Source organism: Dromaius novaehollandiae, chromosome 17 (assembly GCF_036370855.1).
Source record: "Dromaius novaehollandiae isolate bDroNov1 chromosome 17, bDroNov1.hap1, whole genome shotgun sequence".
Lineage (NCBI taxonomy): Eukaryota > Metazoa > Chordata > Aves > Casuariiformes > Dromaiidae > Dromaius > Dromaius novaehollandiae.
The window spans coordinates 10,765,512-10,785,254 of record NC_088114.1 but is presented as its reverse complement, the minus strand read 5'-3'; the positions used below and the strand labels follow the sequence as shown (position 1 = coordinate 10,785,254).

Sequence of the window (19,743 nt, the reverse complement as noted above, 5' to 3'; positions counted from 1 at the left end):
AATCTTTCGCCAAAGAGAGATTCCCCCTTCTCAGCAATGCACCAAAGTGGAAGTAATCGCTCTTTTTTTCTTCTTGCATTTGTCCTTTCCTGTTTCATTCACCGATTGAAAAATGGCTAAAGAGCAGCCCCCATTTCACCTCTTCTTTTCCCTGATTGACTCAGCAGCTCCTGGGACAGAGGGAGGAAAGGGGCCTCGAGGTCACAACCTTCACAATCTTCAAAGCCCCTGCCGCTTCCAGCAGCTGTCACAGCTCTCACTGACCATATCCCCAGAAGGTCAGCAAAAAAATAAACACTGGGGCCCGACAGGTCCCCTTCTCATGCAAACTGGCCATTTCCCTCCCGAGCTCCCATTCCATGCATAGCTCACACGTAGGAGACCCCCTTGGATTTGCACAGAGCTATGCAAGAACAAAATGCCACAGAAAATAAAAGCAGAAGGGCTTCCTGGGCAGGCAGGGTGGGAAAAAGAAAAGCAGCTTCCTGAGCTCTCCATGCCCACCCACAGGCTGCTGCAGCCATTTTGTGTGTGTGCAAAGCCTGAAGGTGAAGCTGGGGAGGGGGCCGACTTCTCCCTGGGAGAGAGACTGCAGGCGAGGATGCAGCTTTTATATCTGCTTGTGCATGTGAAAGACAGAAGAAAGGGAGAATCCAAAAGAAATAGGAAACGAAGCAGAGACTGTAAAAACCTTTTCAGCAGGATTAGATTGCATCCCTCTCCTACAGCCAGAATGCTTTCTGCACTCACCTTCCTCTGCAAAAAGTCAGAAACAGTGCCAGGGAGAAGCACAGGTTCAAAAGGCCAGAGTGGAAAGGTCCTTCGCTAAAGGAAATACCCCCTCCCCAGCCCCCTTTTATAGGAGTATCCATTTCACCATGGCCACTAGTAATGAAAAGGCTATTTCCTGGCCTTCCCCGCGCAGCTCCCATCTGCGGAGCACTGCTCTGATCTCCATCATTGCAAACCCTTCCCCTCCTGGCCGCGCTCCTGCCCCAGCCCACGGCCCCGGGCCCAAACCCAGCACCAGGGCATGCCCTGAGCCTGTTTTTCAGGCTCCGCAGTAAAGCAGGACACTCATTTTCCTATTAGTTTTCCTATTAGCGTTTCCAACCTCTCCTCACAAAGAACAAGCGGGCGCTTAACATACCGGATCACCGGACACAAACCCGTTGAGTGGATTTGTATCTGTGTCCCGCGGCTGGAGGGGGAGGCGGAAGGGGCTGGCGACCTGCAAGAAACACCCCCCCACACCCCCCAGGAAGAACAGGCAGCGACAGGGATGTGGGAAGTCACTTTATTTATTCGGTGCTGGCTGGGTACAGCAAAGAGGCGCCCTGCGCCGCGCTCGCTCGCTCTGGGGCCAGGCGAGGGGCCAGGGCGGCGCACAGGGCCGCTCACCTTGCCCCGCTCCTGCACACACTCTCCGCTGCTGGTGCTTAAACAAAGAAAGTTGCACAATCAAAGCCGTGTGTTGTACCCCCCCCCCCCGGTTAAGGTGGCTCCCGGGGGCGGCGGGACAGCCCGTCCCCACCCGCTGCCACGCTGGAGGCCAGCTCGCCCCCCGCTCTTGCCGCTCCCCGGCGCACTGACGCCCTTTCATTATTGCACTGCTCGCTGCAACCGTGACAGTAGTGCAACAGGGAAAGAGGGGCAGCCCGCCCGGTGGTCCCGGCACTGGCCCAGCAGCTGCAGGCCGGGGGAGAGCCCCGGGGGGGGGGTCTTTCCTGCCTCTGGCCTAGCGCTGGCCGCCCCCCCGGGTGATGCTGGCAGGTTAACGCGAGGGCAGCGGCAGGGTCAGGAGGCAGCGGGCACGGCCCCATCTCTGGCCTGCGGGACCTCCCCCGGCCGCCCCCCAGGGAGAGACGCAGCAGGCTCAAGGGGGTCCCGCTGCCCGGGCCCCGGCTCGCAAACCCCCGGGGCAGCGGCTGCTCTGCCAGGCCAGCTCTGTCCCCTCCCGCCCTCCCTTTCCTTGGGCCTCGGAGGTCCCGAAAAGGGACCGAGGGGACCACCTGAAATGGAAGGCAGGGCCACCCACTCGGCCGTCCCAGCTGCTGTCAGCCCCCAGCTGATCACTCACAAAGCAGAGAGGAGCTTCACCCCCGCCAGCCTGCTCCGTTCCCACGTACCTCCGTGTGCAGCCCAGGGAAGGGCCCGGGCCGCGCGCCCCGACCACGGACACGGCCCCGGCTCCACGGCCCGGCCCCGTGTATGTGGAGCCCGGCGGGGCGGCTCGCTGGGCAGAGACACAAGCTTTGTTTGAGGAGGTTACTGGGATCAGAGCCGTGGTCTCTTTGTGCAACGCTCTGCTTTGCACCAGTTTTCAGGCTGGGATCAGGCACAGAAAGAGCAAGTGTGGTTATATGTATCTCCTCCCATCCCTTGACGGGTGTTTACATCATTATGTAAAACAGGCACCCTTCAAACATCTCGAGTCTGATACTATTTTAAAATGGAGACGTGATGGGTTTCTCCAGTTTCAGTCGCTGCTTGCGCTTTTTAAGCACAAGGCCGTTTCGAATCCTGTGTGATAACATCAAAAATATGCCCATTACTCACAACCTGAGTCACCACAATAGCACGATTACTTGTCACACATAACATCTCCGTGCAATTACTTGCCTATCTAACAATGCTTCGCATTTCACAACTTTTCCCTTAACTTGATGGGCACATAGGATTATTTTTTTCCTGCTGTGGCTTTCTTCTCTCCATGAAGAATACCCTCCAAAGAAAAGACCCTATAAGCAATATTGCACTACTACCCTGATCACAAAAGCAGAGGCAATATTGATAGGGTCTCATCCTTAAGGTTAGGAAGCTGGATTATGTGTCTTGCGGCAGGTGACGGGAGGGAGCTTCATTCCATGCCTGCAAATGGGGAAGGGGTAAAAAGTTAGAAAGCAGTGCACTGCCCTATGGATCGCAGCACCGTGTGCGCCCGGGAGGGTAGGGGCACACGGGGGACAGGGACGGAGCCGTCTCTGACCCCGCAGAGCGTATGCGTGGCCTCTATCCCTTCCCTTGGGACATGTTTAACTCCAGTGTGGATTTGATCCAGGTTTCTAGTCCTCTGTCCCCACTCCTCACATTCTTCTTCTGTGTAAATGTCTCTCCTTTATTAACAAACTCAGTCAATTAGCTGCCGAGCTCTTAGAGGCTGGGAAGTGCTATTTATTCGATTAGCTGATAGTTGTATTTTGGACCTCTTAGTAACAGGCGTCAAGCCCTCAGAGAACTTCCTTTCTAGGGCTGTCCTACTTGGAGAGCCCAGTGTTTTAAAATATCCCTCCCTTCATTGGAAATCACGGGATTAAGTACACACCAAAAATTAGAAAGCGAAACAAGATCTCCAGGGCTGGCTCTCCAGCACTGACTTCACATTAAAGCACACAGATTAAACAGTGTTTGGAGACGCACGCGTGTTTTGCCCTAGCTCGATTTGTTTGGCTTTTCCTTCTCTTCCCCCTTTCCCGGCACCCTCTCTGCCCTCGGCTGCGAGGCACGACTTTCAGCAGGGCTGGTTTGGTGCTGAACGCGCCAAGGGGCCCCGAAGAGCATCCCAGGGAGGGGGCAGCACACCTCCAGCTTCAGGGCTGCTTTGCCTGCTAGATGCTTCCTCTGCAAACGGGCTCCTCGCAAACCCACCCCGCTGCATCTGTCCCTGGGAGCACTTGGGAGTCCGGGGTGAGGGGGAAGGAGGCTTCATTCCCAGGCCATCCCAAACTAGTTCATGATTTTGACACTTTAAGCTGCTTTTTCCTCAGCCTGCTTTCCAGTGGATTAAGTAAGAGTGCAATGGAGAGACAATCCCCTAATTCATGGATTCCTGGCTAATTTATGCATACCACATTGATCTGGTCTTTGCCATTAGAGATCCCTGGTGTTTGGCATGCTGGTGTGAGGCAGCCCTGCATCCCCTTTGATGTTGCCTGACTTGCCCAAAGCAGCTGAAAACCAAGGACATGCCAAAGAAAAGGGAACAGGGGGAAGGTCCATTAATTGTTTGGTTTTCTAATGGACTGATAAAACAAAATTTCCAGTTTGCCCCAACTCCTCCTCTATCCCCATTATTTGAGATGCTTGTTGGAAGCAAACAGGAATCCTCCCCCCCCCCCTTATTTACTTGTATTACCCTTTGCTTATGCGAATTAAAAGGCCACGTTCACAGAGATTGCTGCATGCAGCTCAGAATTAGTTTTATCAAACTTTGGTATTTTCGTTACCTTGACAAAACCTCAAGTTTTATCCTGCCACTCTGCTTCTCAACAACCCCTGCAACCTAGACATCCAGTTGGACTGGGAACACTTTAAAACAAACAAACAAACAAAAAAACCCCCACACAACTAGGCTCAGCCTTACCTTTCCATCTATTACTGTTCAGTCTCTATTTTGCTTATATTTACCATGTCTTTTTCCACTCTTCAGCCTCGCTGTTATTTCAAATGAGACTTAGGCTTAACACACGCAATTTAACTTCTCCAGTGGCCCAAGAGACAAACCCACTGGCGAGTTTACAGCTGAAACGTACAGTTCAAACATCGAGTGACGTTGCTATTGAATCAGTAAGGGGGGCAGTGCCGTTTGGCAATTTCTACTCAACTTAGGTTTTCAGTAGTTGCAGAAGCTACAACAGGCAGGAGAGAGCAAGGGATGTAATTAGAAAAGTCAGGCATGAGTTAAGGGCCAAGCAAAGGCAATTAAGTTACTTTGTCTTTACGTCTCTGGATGTGTGCTGAGTGCCTAGATGTGTCTCAAGAATTTCCTTATCTCCAGCTCTCCAAGCAGGCGCCCTGCACCCTGGAGCAGTGCATTGGCACAGGGCTCCCCACACCTTTTTTTTTTTTTTTTTTAATAAGACAGAAAAATAAAGACTGAACCAACCTCCAATAATATTCTCTCAGTCTGCAAACAATATGCGTAGCCTGGGTCAATCTATGTCCTATAGCGGGGTGGCTTCTCTGGAATGTATATGGGGGTTATTTTAAAATAAACGTTTAAACACGAGATTATGAAATGCATGCTATTTATACTCCAGGAGGCTCAGCATCTCTAGATATGTTTAGAAACCTCTCTCGCCTTTAATCACAGTTATAGAAACTAAATGGAAATGTCACCAGGACTAGTATGGAAATAATGCTTTAAATGTTGCTCAATAAAGGAAGGGTTTGGGTTTGTTTTTTTGCCAGTGAGCATGGGGGAAACTTTAATTGGAGTGGAGTCACTGCAGTATTTTTAAGCCCCCCTTTCCTGATGTTAGCGGACAGACAGACTGAAGCGTCCCTACTATGAAGCTCAGGGCTAAATAAAGTAGTGAGCTGATTCTCCAGAGCTCGGAGGCCTCCTGCTCCCTTGCGAGATCAGACCTTGTCTTCTCTGGTTCGGTTTAGGGAGCTGTTTCCCCTCCTCTCGTGGCTGTTTATTTGTTTGTTCCTCTCGTGGTTAAAGGTGCCACTTTGGGTGAGCGGCTTTTTTAAACTCCTATCTCAGTTGCAACCTCACAAAACACAGCGAGGCAACAACTCTTCAGTCCAGCCTTGTTTCCCTGGTCACAGCCATTTCGCTAGCCTGAGGAAAGGAGACCATTTAAAAGCCATCTTGCAATTAAATACATTACATAGTCTACAATATATTTTCTGCCGAAGAATTGACACTATTACCAAAGGTCAGAGCAAACACTTTGGAAACAGCTGTAGGCTGAGACTTGATTTAGAGTTTTCCATTCTAGTTGATATTTTTATCATTGTTTTAAAACTGGAAAGTGTTGCCATTTTAATTCTCTCTCTCTCTTTTTTTTTTTTTTTTTTGAGAGAGAGAGAGAGAAAATTCTTAGCATTCCAGTCCTGGCTCCTTAAGTCTATCTAGCAAGTTTGTACAAATCCATCCAGAGAAAAAGGGGATTCTTGCTTCCATGCAAGAGCCAACCTGTCCAGGTGCGAGGCTCCAGCGAGCAAGGGCTGGTACGCGTCTCCGCAGGCGCCGCCTCGCTGAGCGGACCGGACCGCGCTCCCCGAGCTCGGGGCTCGCTGCTCACCCGCAGCCACTTATCAGCACGGTCCCCTCCTCCTGGGTCGGAGGGAATCACCCTCCAGAACGTCCTGCCGTTTGATTCTTGCTTATAATATTTAGTTTGTGGGTTTCAATAACCCTTTTCTCAGCAGCAACATTTCCTCGGCTGGCAGAAGCCAGATCTGCGTCAGTGAGCTCCATTAAAAGGAATGACAGAGCTCCTTAAACAGCCCAGACTTTGTAACCCCACAATACGGCTTTTCTGCATGGTGTTTACCAGTGCTCTGCTGTCTGATGGAAAAAAAAAAAAAAAAAAAAACCCTCCTGGTACTAAATGCAGGAGCAAAATGGGCTAAATCCTATCACCTTGGAAGCGCTGAGCCCGCCCCGGGCCCCGCATGGCCCGAGCAACCTCTCCTGGTCGCCTCCGCTGCCGCAGGAGGATGTGCGGGGCTGTGCGGGGGTCCCCACCACACCCTCAGCCCCAGGCTGCCCTCACCGACCCCCAGCTGTCACCAAGCCGCCGGGCCCCTCGCAGGGGCCGTATCTCGGCGGCCCCCGGGCCCGGCTCCGCGGGCTGGGTGCTGCAGGGGAAAGGCCCCCGCTGCCTGCGCGGCCGCGGCCCTCCCCCAAGCCACCCAGGAGCAGCAGCGCAGGAGCGACCTTAACGCAGCTCCAGCACGAAACGCAATGACTCAAAAAGTCCCCCTGAAAAAAAAAATTCCCTCTGAAAACTTAAACCATCTGATTTCACTTTCCGCTCCAATTGGTTGTGCAGCCAGGGCGCAGGTCTGGCCTCCTCCGCCACACTAATGCCCGATGCGCGCTGCCTCCACAGAGGAGGGGTTCTTTTAACAAGTTTATGCAACAACAGGATGGAGGCTCCGCCGGAGCCCTTCCCCCCGCGGCCCGACCTGATTCCCCGCATTCCTCCCGCGCCCTCCCCCCGCCGGCCGCGCTCCGGCATCTCCACACACATGCAAATGGTTCCCTTGCACAAATACAGCCTCCTGAAGGGGCCTTTGCTTCCGAATCCCCCCTCTCTTTTTTTTTTCGCTTTCCTCCAGTGCTTTTTTTTTTTTTTTTGGCGCTGTTACATTCCTCAGCCAGGCAGGGTTAAAAAAAAGAGAGCGAGAGGCAGAGTGGGGAAGGGAGGGTTTGGAATGTGCAACCTCCATCCCAGGCCCAGGGCGGAGGGAGGCGAGGGAAGCCCCTCTGCCTGGCGCCCGCGGCCCTCGCGCAGCGCCCGCAGCCCCGGCCCCGGCGACGGGACCCGCTCCTCGGGCCTCTCCCTCCATCGCCCGCCTCACATCCCCCAGACCAGGGCAGCTTCTCAAGTGTAGCCACCCTATTATTCTTAAGTGCAGAACTTTATACAAAAACCCAAATGTATACATTTCCCCCCCCACCCCCATGCGAGGCAGGCTCCCACGCCGGAGAGGCCATCTTACAGCCCCGCCGAGGCCCGCTTGTGCGCGCAACGGGGCGGCCTCCATCTTCTGTCTCGTCCTCCCTTCCTGCCCTTCCTCCTCCGCGGGCGAAGGGCCCCGGCGCGCTCCCACCCGCCTCGCTCGCCTGCTCCCGCTGATGGCGAGGGGACCGACCCCCGCCAGCGGAGCCCCTTCCCCTCCCCTCGCTCCCACTTCGTAATCAATCAAACAATCAGGAGGAGGGAACAGCCCCAGTGCTGAGCAGGCCTCCCCGCTGCTTAGCGCACGCAAAAATGGCAACCGTGCTACAACGCCCGGAGAGGCAGGAAAGGGAAAAAGCCCCGGAGAAGGGGAGCCACGCGGGCTCGGTTACCTCCACGGAGGCACGGGCAGCGTCCCGCGTCCGCCCCTGGCACCGCGCCTCCGCTCCGGCCTCGGAGGCCCGGCCTTCTCCTCGGGGCGCGAAGGGAGCCGGCCTTCGGCCCCTTGCAGGACATACAGGGGCCGAAAAGGTGCCTTTTGTTTGCGCCCTCGTTCATCGAGGAACGGGAATGCCTCTCTGAGGAGCCGGCCTCCCCGCGTCCCTCTCCCCTGGATTCACCCCTCGGGATGTGGTCCTCCATTTTCTGCCTGCCCCGGCTGGCTCGCTCGCACGCCCTGGCCTGGCTCGGGATGCGCAACGCAACCCGAAAACGCTCCTTTACCTAGGTTTGATTTCCAACATGACGGCTCTCCCCACCCCCACCCTTTGCTCCCAAGGTAACAGCTCAAGGCTTCAGGAGGAGGAAAAAAGAGAGCGAGCGAGCGCGAGGTCCCATCCCCCAGCCCTGCAACCCCCTTTCTTAGCAGCTGCAAATGAAAATACCACATCTGCCTCCAACTGCACCGCGAGTGACAGTCGCCAGCACACTGTTATTTAAAGATCAATTCTGAAGGCAATGTTGCTGCTCGCAGGCCTACATCGCCCCGCGTCGCTCAGGCCTGCTCCGCGCTCGCTAGAGAAGCGCAGGGAAAGATTGCGTCTTTCAAAATCCTATTGATTATTATTTACATGCCTTCTCGTGTTTTTCTAAATGAAAATGAAGGTATCAATATTACTTCAATCTTAACAGTAATTCCTCTGAAAGTGAAATACAATGGAACTTGAAAAATACATCAGTAGGAAGCAAAAATTAAATAGCCTTGAATATACGTGTATGCGTTAAAGCCACTGCAGTCCATACACACAATAACATCCTTAGGTTCATAAAGCTCTTGACTTTTAAACCAGAAGCAAGCAAATACTCAGACCTGGTCAGGCTATTTTTAAAGGTGGTAGTTGCTCTAAAGGAGGACAAGAGGGCTTTAAAATGTGAATAGGCCAGCTTTTTATTTTACAACTTGGACACACAAACCCACGCTAGTGGCGGAAAGGGCAATCCATTTTGTACACTGAAGCAGTCAAAACAGGGAACAAAACCCAAGGAATTTCCATACAGACCACTCAAGCTAAGCATAAAACAAACAAACAAAAGCGTAGGTATTTTTTAGGCAATTTCTACATGATCTTGACATTTTTACGCTCGCTCAAGCCTGGGGGGGGAGGGGGGGAAGGAAAAAAAGCAGAGTAGGGGGCTGGATCCGTACTAAAATGCATTAAATAACTACAGAATCCCATAATGTCAGGGGCTGGGTGTGCAACAGTAACTGATCATAAGGATGTATCAGGACTGGAACCAAATGCTTTGACAATATTATTGCACTGCTTTATTTGTGCAGACAGTAGTGCAACATTGTCAGAGCCAGCGATACCAGCAGCCACTGTCACGTTCTGCACAGCTGTCCCTGCATCCTTTTGTGAGGGACGGCTACGTTCGTGTTAACCACAATAACGGTTTTGTGCTCAGCCCCAATAAAACTCTGCGTGACAAAGTTTATTTCCAGTCGTAATTAGACAAGGTAAAAAACAAGAACAACAAAAAGTTTTAAAAAAATGAGAGAAAGGGAGAGAGAAAAGGAGGGAGGGAGGGAGGAAGAGCACTGTTAGTATGGCTTGTTAAACAAACCATTCAAGTCTTTTGCTGCATGGCCAGTATATCTAGGCACGGTACGTTTTAAAGGTTTTATACAGTAAAATATTTTGCTGTAGTAACAGAGAATAAAAGAACAAGAGATATAACTCAGCATCCCCCAATGTATGTGTTTCCATAAAAAGCAAATTGGTCAGTCGATGACTCTCAGCTACATAATTCAAATAAATGCTCCGGGAAGTGCCGCCCCCTCCCAAGCCTCCCCAAGTTTTCTTAATGGGGCTGTGTATTTCGTGACGGCTGACCAGCACAGACCAAAAACCCTGAGGAGGGTGTGTAAATATAACGGTAGAAATACACAGAGCTTTGATGTGCTGTGGAAAACGTTACAGGAATGGGGAGACTTTGTATACAGAAACACCTAGTGCCTGTGTTGCAACCTCACGCGTGTGTGTGTGTGCCAGCGCTCCAACGCGGGGTACAGACACCACAGGTTCCCCGAAACAAGCCAACAGCAGCAAATCCCCACGGACCTCACCAGGGACCACCTCAGACACACAGGGAAAAGTTTCTATAAGGTGGAAAACTAGAATGAAATTGCCATACAATTTCAGTGTAGATACTGTACGTAAGTGTGTACAAATTAACAGTAAATCACTCACAACGTATTGGTAAACAACGCAGGCAGTGTGATGCCTGGAGAAGTCCCAGAAATGTTTTAAATAGGATACGTTTAAATCATTCCTGCCCATTTATGTATAATGACATATAAAAATGTATAACCCAGAACCTCTCTCCTTATTTAAAACCACTCCCACATGTATAAAACCTTATTTCACACACGTGCATAAATACACTGGAGGAGGCATCTATTTTAGGGTTGTTTGCCCACTCTGAAGAGGGTGGGCTGCTAAAGGGGGTCATGTTTCTGCCAGCCAATGCCCTTTTAATATTGCACTGCTCATCATAATTGCCAGTAGTACAACAGAAAAAGGGCTCTGGACAACAGCATACTTCAGAGCCTTTCCAATATAAATGATAAATCAGTGAGAAACTTCTCCAAGTGATGGCCTTCTGTGCATGATTTACTCTAAAACAGATCTGTTGCATGCAAAAAAAAAAAAAAAAAAAAAAAAAAAAAAAAAAAAGGAGTTTCTTCAACAGCCACATTGATTCAATGCTATTTTTCAAAATTAGATTTTAATATTTCACAACTGCACCTTGTATCAACTTCAGCAAGAATTTAGATAAGCTTGTTTTAGGGATTTTTCTTCTTCTCAGTGATAAATATTTGCATTCGAGTTTATGAAAGCAAAGACCAGAATTGGATTGTCCTCCTTATGTTTCAGGACCAGTATACTACAGAAGTATGTGTAATGAATTAGATTAAATACTATTTTAAAGACACAATAGAGGAGAAGTTCACATCTTTTTCTATCACTTTTATCTGAATCCTCTGCTAAAATATTTGATATTTATTAAATACATGCTTGCTAGTAGCTTAAATCATTTTGATTTATTTTTAAGTGCTAAGGAAGTTTTGCTATTTTAAACAAGCATCTAAATAAGCTTTCAAAACAACTGCTATCCAGAAGTGAGAGACTTATTTAAAAAACATCTGCTTGCACCGTGAAAACAATACTATTGAAAATTTTCCCTTCTTTAAAAAAATATATTGGTAGTAAGGAGAAAACATCAGTTAATCATTACAAAGCAGACATTCCAAATAATTTTTGCAATAAGTAACATTTAAAAGTCAACTTGTTAGTCTTTTGGTTTCAAACTGTTTACCATTTGTTTCTTTAAACAATTTCAAACTTCAAAAAAACACTGGAAAATGCAACTACTTGTTAAATAAGAATCACTGGGAAAATGATAAAATACTTTGATTTCAAACTGCAAACAATGCAAAAATCTAGGGAAAGAAATCCAGACTTTAAAGCAACTTTCCACAAACTGCAGAGACAAGCAAGGATCAGACCAAACGCTAAAATGAATTGAACTGATTGAAGTCAGGGGGAGTTTTGCCCGAGTGAGAAAATGCACTAAATGAATTCTGGTTGTCAAATCCACAGAGCAGTATTAACAAAACGCCAATTGATTTGGAAGTGTCCCAACCCAATGAGAATCTCGGACGGTATCATCATTATTTTCTGAGTGCATTTTAATTTCTTTCCTCCTTTTTTTTGTACAATGATTTATCCCTGACCCAGAAGCCTAGGCTGGTTTGAAGATACTTAAAAGAAAAGAAAATAAAAAAGAGAGAGAGAGAGAAAGGTAGGAGGAGGGAAAGAAGGGGGGGGGGGGGGACCGTGCTTTAAACTTGAGGAAGTTCTCGCGTCCCCGAGGCCAGGCTGGTCCGGGGGCAGCAGCTCTGCCGCCCGGCTCGGCAGACCACACACCGGAGGGAAACGGCGCGGAATTGGGGCAAAGTGCAAGAACGCCGGAGCAACACTTCGGGCCGCGCACCCTGGTTTATTGCAAAAACGCTGCGCTGTTTAAGCAAAGCATTAGTTTTACGAGATTTAAATATTAAGCCAATATAAATACTGGCTGGAGATAGCATGTGACTTTTTGCCTCGCTCTTTCTGGCTCCTAAGCGGAGAGGAAAGCTCTCCGAAGCGGCTCCCTCCGCGAAGGGAAAAAGGGAAAGTCTGCTCCGCTCCGCTCCGCGCGGGGCTGCGCGGGGAGGCGGCTCAGCGCAGCGGGCGCGGCGCTCGGGCCGGGCCGGGGCCGCTCGGCAGCGGCCGCCGCCCGCCTCGCTGCTGCTCGCGGCCCCGCGCCGCCGCCGCCGCCCCCCCCGCTCCCGCCGCTGCGACGGCGCAAAAATACGAAATTGATGAAAAGGCGGCGGCGGCGGCGGGGGGGGGGGGGTGGTGGACGGGGGACCCAACGGCTCGCGCGCCCCCGCGGGCAGCCGCCCCGGCCCCGGCCCCGCCGCCGCCCCGCGCCCCGCCCCGCCGCTCCCGCCGCTCCCGCCGCCCGCGCGCCGGGGCCCGGCCGCGCCGCGCCGCTACCTGCCCCGCGCCCGCCGCTCCCGCGCCCCGCCGCGGCCAAAGTTGCCCGGAGCAGCGCGGCGGCGGCGGCGCGGCCCTGCCCCCCGCGCCCGGCGCCGCCGCCGCGGGCAGAGCGGCCCGAGCCGCGGCGCCGCGCCCGCGCCGGTGCGAACTGGGGCAAAGCCTCCGGTACCAACCTCATGGCCTCCCCGCTCCGGCCTCCATCTTTGACTAGTTGACATTCAGCTCCTGCCTGACCAACTCCTCATTAGCATACCTCCCCCGCCATTGGCTCGCCCCTGCGCTAGTCTTTGCCACCGCCTCCCCCATTGGCTCGCCGGGAGGATATTTAAAAATATTATCCCGGCGCCCATTGGCGCCCGCGGCCCCGCGTCACGGCATGCTCTTTATTTTAACAATGAATGCACAAACACATTCTTCCATTCACAAAATTTTTTTTTCCTGTAGTTTGCCCGCCTTTTCTCCAACTACATTTTCATTGATTTTTTGTTTCAACTGAGGGGGTCCTGGTTGTAAACAGATAAATCAAAGGCGAACAGAGGGGGGACCTGAACAAATATTATTTTCTCTCTCTTTCTCTCTTTTGTTCGGTAGGGCTGGTGTTGGGGGAACAGAACTGATCCCCAGTGGTCTCTTATCGGAGAGGTGTGGTCAGTGGGTTTCTGCTTTGCCCAAAAGATTGTAGCTATTTTGTGTATATTTCGGTTTCAAAGCTCGACCTCTTTCCCTCGAGTAGAAAAGAAAGATCTACCTGGCAAAACAGATCGCTAAATTTGTCAAACTGGAATAATAATAATTTTACCTCGGGAGTGTTTGCGGGGGGGGGGGGGGGGGCACTCCGTATGTGCGTGTCCACGTGAGAAGCTCTTTCTCCCTCTAACTCGGGAGTAACAAAGTCGATTGCCATGTTTCTCTCACACGCTCGGTGCTGGATACACACTTAACACGGGCTGAACAAAACGAGTGATTTAATTGTTACCGACTAAAACACACCAGGTCACTTCAGTACACTCCCCTGACAACAAGAGCTTTCGCCTTTGTAAACCGTCTTTAAGGCAGTTGATCAGAAATCAGGGTATATCCAAGTGTAAGGGCTAGGGGTGGGGGCTTTCTAATATTTCCCTTGCCCTGCAGACTGTAAAACACAGAGATTGTTGAAAAATGAATAAACAAAGACCGTGAGAGTATTTGAGACACAGTCGCTCCAGCAGAGAAAGGTCTTGGCGAGTTCCTTTTTCAAAAAGGTTGCTCCCATGTTGTGAACTAAGAAACTCGCCTTTGTGCAGTTATTTCCACCTTTGGGATAAATAGTTCCTCCTGTGGAATCAGCTACTCGACAATTGAGTTCAACAGATGCTTCTGCATTAAAATGTTTTAAAACTAAAATGGACAAACTTAACAGCAAAAGAACCAGGTAAGCTTTAAGAAAGCCACACATTTTTTTAGGTAAAAAGGTTTCTTTTTACCATATTTGTTGGCATTTTATTAAGTACACTGTGTTGGAAAGAGTATATTTCTCCCTAAAATGTTGAAAGATTTTATTTTTAAAATCTCTTTTTGTTTCATTTGTTAACTACCTTCACGCCAAACCCAACCCCAAAATATAACTAGTGTCTGTGTGAACTAGAATTTTACATTAAACAGAAAATGGATATTAGCTATTTTTAAAAATAAACGAAACTTCCTTTGTACAGCTCCTTGGGCTCGGGAGTGGATTCTGATTGGGATGTTTTCCCCATCTATCTCTGCATTTGTGTGAGCACATGTGTATATATATATATATATATACACACAGGAATATTGGACCCCAGTTTTAAGTGCTGGCTGTGGGGCTGATGGGTGGGACGCGGAGCAGTGGATCTCTGGCAGTGTTTTTGGAGATGGCAGAGCAGGGCAGTGGGCTGTGAAATCACACATTCCTGTCCAATGGAGCTGAAATAATGGTATTGTTCTCTGGAAAAGAGGTTGCTTTTCTCTCCTCCATTCTTCCCCTGATCTGCAGGGACCTGATTGTGCAGTTAATCAGCAAAAAAGCGTTTGATGTAAGGCAGGGCGTGAATTCAAAAGGGCCAGGGGGGATTCAAGAGGGATTCTTCTGTCTGTTAGAAAATGTTTTTCTGATTTCAAAATGGTAGACGTCTGAAAAGCTGCTCTGGGCTCTCCTCCGAGATCCCAGTTTGTAGTAGGTACCAGCACTAATTATATCGCTTCCTTTGTGGGTTTGACACTTTACTGCTGGAAAAAAAGTAGATATCTTACAGCAAAGGAAAGATGTCCTTCCTGGAGCAAAGGTGAGCCCCCGCATCCCTACAGCTAATTCCTCCAGCTCGCTGGCAGTCGCCAGCGTGTCTCCCTAGGACTGCCCTGCCAAATGCTCAGCTTTGCGTGAGTCACGTTAAATAAAGACCGTGGTGAGCAGGTAAGGACTCGGCTGGTTTGGTAGATCTTTCTGGTGACCTGTGTCCTGAGAATGACATCCACCTCCTCAGATCGCTAAACATAGAAGCTTTCCTGTCCCGCACTGGCTTGTCCATAAATCTTTCATTGCCAGCCCTTTCTCGGATGCCAAGAATATTTGAGGCGTGTTTCTTATTTCAGTGTGGTCATTTCCCAAACTTTTAAAAAAAATGCTTTGTGCCGATTTCTGATGTTGTGTATACCCAAAATCCTACTGTCTTTCCTATGCACGGTGCCTACACACACATAAGTATGTAAATTCATTGCTATGCCTTTACTTAATATATTATTATAGCCACACAGGAAATGACACATCCTAGAGAAAGGCAACTGCTTGGATGTTTACGTGAAAAATGTGTAACTTTGCAGGAAGCTCCGAACGGGTTTGGCAATTTAATTTGGGCCAGGCTGTAAATAAAGTTAATGAAAGTTGCCCATGCTCTGCCCTGGGTCCCCAGCCCCGCTCGGTAGCTGTGTACGGCCGCTCTTTCCACCGGGCTCTTCCCTGCTCTGCCGGAGCAGCAGTGCTCTGCTGATGGACTGAGTATTTTTTGGTTTCTTGCGGGGCTGGGGGACATGGGGGAATTGCTTGAAATTTTGGTGGCGATGTTTCGCTGCAGCCGTGAAGTCGTGCTCTCCCCTCCCTTCGCGAAGGGGGCTGATGAAAGACGCCTGTCCCGATGCGAGTTTGCTTTGCAGAAGGACTCTCCGCAAATGCCCAGTGCTGGAGAAGAATGGCGTTTTTATCATTTTTTAAACATCAAGGAGGGGAGGGAGAAAAGCTGATTTTTGCTTTCCGCCCGCTCTCGGGGTGTTTTGCCGTGTAGCTCAGCCTGATGTCACGGGGGGAGGAGTCCCGGCGCTGCCTCGGCGCGGGGCCTTGTGGCTCCGAGCTCTTAAGTCTGCGGCAGGCGGGCATGACTGCTTCCCGGCGAGACCCCTGCTGCAGTGACGCGGGTTTTATTTTAATCAGCTTCTTAGTGCTATTAATTACCTTTTTTTTTAATAACACTCTTCCCATCTGCAAGGTTGCCGTGTCCCACACGAGCAGCGCAGCAACACGCTTCACCGTTACCGTCTGTGTGAAAACACATGTACAAACCCATATAAAACCTCCCTAATTAGGCCTCGAACATACATATGTTTTGTGAATGTGGGTGACAGACAGAAACAAAGGGAAAGGAGGAGGGCAAGAAAAATTTCACAGAAGTTTCCAAAGATATTTACACAGGCTGTTATAAATTAACTTTCAAATCCATCCTTGTGGAGGATGGCTGCATTTGGGAAGAGCAATCTGATTTTGTGTTTTGTCTTTCATTCCCAGCTCCCTGGCTGCAGACATTTGTTCCTGTGAACAAAACTGCGACGCTGGATTCAAAATGAATTGATAAAACTCGGTGGGAGACAGGAACAAATAGATTCATAAAATGTTCACAGGGCAGCACTGACTAGTAATGTTTAAACTTAACCAGATTGGGCTTTTGGTTTGCCTCAACTTCAAAAAAAATCCCTGCCGCTCCTTCGGATAGGCTGGAAAGCAAAGTCACCTCTGGCTCAGCTGAAATTGTACCTCTCCTACCAGGACTGCCTCAGTTTTTCTTTTTAACACACAAACATGAAAAATGAAGTGAATCCTGTATTTAAACCCTGATTTGAATGATCCTAGAAGTTGTCACTAAAATATGTGAGCTTTTCCTGTCCCCACATTTTTACCCAACCAGTTTACAAAAAAGTTGTATTTGAATGAGCTTTGATGTGGACACATGAGCGTAAAACAGTTTAGAAACTCTCTCTGGTTTTGTTTCTGTGTCTACATCTGTGTGTACAGACAGCACTGAAATTCAGATTGTTCTCTCTTCTTTTTTCAAATTCTGATAGTTTTCCCAACAAATACAGCAGGCTAAAGGAATTTTTATGAAAAATAAAAACAAAAGAACTATTCATGACAAAAAGCCACCCTCTGAAACGTTTTAGTAATTTAAAAGCTGTCAGAAACGATTTTTAAAAGTTTAAAGTGCCCCCGAACTCCCCCCCCAGCACACATCCTTATGGAGACCGAGCAATCGTTTTAATGTGGTAAAAATGTACAATTTTCTTAATGACGCCTTCCTCCGTGCAGGTTTGAAAATAAGAAAGACGGAGAAATCTCCCTGTCTCTTTCGATAAAAATAAATAATCTCGATGGTTTCCTAGCTAACGGATGCCCAGGAACGCCGCGCCCGTCTCCACGCACGCCCAGCCCGTAGCTGCAGCGGGCACCGGGGGGGACCGGCGCGGCGGGCCGGGGTCCCGCTGCCGCCCAAACCAACCCCCCCCCCCCCGGCCCAGCCCGGGCTCGGGGCGGCGGCGCCCGGGAGGGCGGCGCGGAGGAGGAAACCAGCCGCCGAGCGGGAGCCGCGGGTGAGGGACCGGGGCAGAGGACCGGGCGGGACAGGGCTCCTGCCGAAGCGGTGTCGCGCCCCGGGCTCCCCCCGGCCTGGGGCTGGCGGCGGAGCGCAGCCGGCGAGCGCCGCGGCGGCAGAGAGGGGCTTTGTGCGCGGCGGCCCCCGCCCCCCCGCCCGCCTTTGTACGCCCGGGCGAGGGGGTTTTATAGCGAGTCTAATTCTCACTCCCTCCATTTCCTTCCTCTCTGCATTTTTTATCCCCCGGCCCGGCCGCCCCTCCCCTGCCCGCAGCGCTGCTATTGATTAACCACTTCGCTGCTCCGCCGCGCCCGCAGCCGCCGCGGCCGGGGCCGGGGCCGGGGCCGGGGCCGGGGCCGGGGCCGCGGGAGGCAGCGCCGGGGCCGCTCCGCTCCGCTCCGCCCCGCCCCCGGCAGCCGCTGGCACCCGCCGGCCCCGGCGCCCGGGGGCCGCAGCGCGGGGCACCGGCACCCGCGGGCGGGCGGAGCGGGGCGGCGCGGCGGCAGCGCCGCGGCCAAGGGCCCCCGGGCGCGTTGAGCAGCGTTGACGGCTGCGGGGGCTGCACCGGACCTGCCGGTTGCGGGAGGCGGGGGGCTGGGGGCGGCTGTGAGCCCTCGCCCCGGCCGGCAGCGCGCTCCTAATTGCATGCACAGCATTCCTTCGGGGTGGGTGGCATCACCTTTTACTGCGGCTCCTTCCACCGGGAAGGCCTGTAAAACATCCCTTTCATGTGCCCGAAAACCAATACCCAGGGCTCTGCACGGCTGCTGTAAAAACAAAACAAAATCCCGGTCCTCCCCCGCCGAAAAAAAAGGAAGAGAAGAAAAAAAGGAGGGAGAAGGGGGGAAAGGAGCCCTCGAGCGCGCCCGCCGCCGCCGCCGCCGGGCACCGGGCTCCCCCCGGCCGGGGCGCCGCTCGGTTCCGCCGGGCGAGGCGGGAGGCGGCGGCGGGGAGCGCGGAGGGTCAGCGGCAGTGCGGAAAAGGTTAAACGGAGCGGGCGAGGGGGAAGCTGCCGGGCTATGGGTGGAGTTACCCGCACTTTAAAAAAAGCACAACAGCGTAAACAGCTTCCCCCCGCGCGGAGCGGCGCGGCGCGGAGCGGGGCAGGGCAGGGCAGGGCAGGGCAGGGCAGGGCAGGGCAGGGCAGGGCAGGGCAGGGCAGGGCAGGGCAGGCGGTGGGCTGCGCGGTGCCGGCCCCAGCCCCGGCGCGGGGAGCGGCGCTTCCCCGGGAAACTCTTGCTCCGAGTTTGTTTCTCCTTCCGTCCCCCAAACCGAGCAAAGCCGGTTGCGAGCGAACTTCGCGCTCGCCGCTGCCGCTGGATCCTGGTTTCTGCAGCGCGGAGCGGGGCGGCAGCGGCCGGGCAGCGCCTAGAAGCCCCCGCAAAATAAACGCGCGTGTTTGTGCCGCCTGCATTTCAGTGCGGTAGCACCGGTCCCGCAGGGCTCCGGCGCGAGCACGGGGTAACTCACCGGCGAGCGGCTACGGCCGACGCTTTCCAGCGCAGAGCGGGCGCCTCCGGGCAGCGACCGGCGCCGGCGCAGCAGGTCCCGCGGCTCCCGGGAGCGGGGCTGCCTGCTCCCCCGGGACGCGAGTCCTTCCTGGCCGTGCTCCAGAGGCAGGGAAACACCGCGGCCGGGACTCCAAGCTGCATTTCAACCTAGAACCTAAAAAACCCCCCAAACCGGCTCGAAAGTGTTTCGTCACTGAAATGCACTGTAACTGTATCTAAATGAAAAAACTCCACGGCAACAAACAACCCCAAGTACCTACAATAATTGCTTGAGAAATGCAGCTTTCTCGGCTTTCACGCAGGCTCAAACTGTTTGTTTGGTATTTGCTGGTGTAATTCTACTTCTTGCTGAAACTGCGTGCTGGCACTGGGCTACGTTTGTCTGAAATTAGTTTATCGGTGCAACACCAACTTAAGAACGAGTTTGCTGGTTCAAAAGTGCACTGTTTTGAACGAGAAAATTTAAGGGGAGCTATAAATGGGAAAAAAAGCACAAAGAGTGTTTTAAATTATTTTTCCTAGCTACTGCTCAGTATTAAAATTAAAGAGAATGCCTTTATAGATATTTTAGCATAAAAAATTATTTAAATCGTGGTTCAAATGCTACCTCATTTTATTTAATGATTTTCATTTAAAGTAAAATATCCCAAATATTTTGTAGTAATTCTTAATAATATACAACATTTATTTCTAGCTTGCTCACAGTAGGGAACAGAAGTGTTTCCATGATTTTTTTAAAAGAACCCACAGCTTCTTAGGAACGAACAAAATTTAAACATAAAGAAGCTTCTTCTGAATTAGCTAATTTCAGGAGCTTCACCCTTTCACCGTCGTACAAGCTTTTCTATATACATTTTAAAACAAAATATTTACAAATAAAAATCCCTTCCTAAAATACCTAAGATGG

General features: G+C 51.3%; 2 long non-coding RNA genes across 7 annotated transcripts; both read right to left on the bottom strand.

Moving 5' to 3' along the window:
- Positions 1 to 1,283: 1,283 nt before the first annotated feature.
- LOC135330209 (uncharacterized) lies at positions 1,284 to 13,301 on the bottom strand. The gene is made up of 2 exons (XR_010392061.1): positions 12,643 to 13,301; positions 1,284 to 2,871 (listed from the first exon to the last, which is right to left on the bottom strand). It is a non-coding gene; the product is annotated as an uncharacterized LOC135330209 (long non-coding RNA).
- A 116-nt stretch (positions 13,302 to 13,417) lies between these two features.
- On the bottom strand, positions 13,418 to 19,271 carry LOC112985582 (uncharacterized). Of its 6 annotated transcripts, none has more exons than XR_010392065.1 (3): positions 18,796 to 19,271; positions 18,005 to 18,693; positions 13,418 to 16,001 (listed from the first exon to the last, which is right to left on the bottom strand). It is a non-coding gene; the product is annotated as an uncharacterized LOC112985582 (long non-coding RNA). The 6 variants fall into 6 exon arrangements; XR_010392066.1 differs by having other exon boundaries at positions 18,005 to 18,092; XR_010392063.1 differs by lacking the exon at positions 18,005 to 18,693 and having other exon boundaries at positions 18,796 to 18,990; positions 19,093 to 19,268.
- Between the last annotated feature and the right edge of the window lie 472 nt (positions 19,272 to 19,743).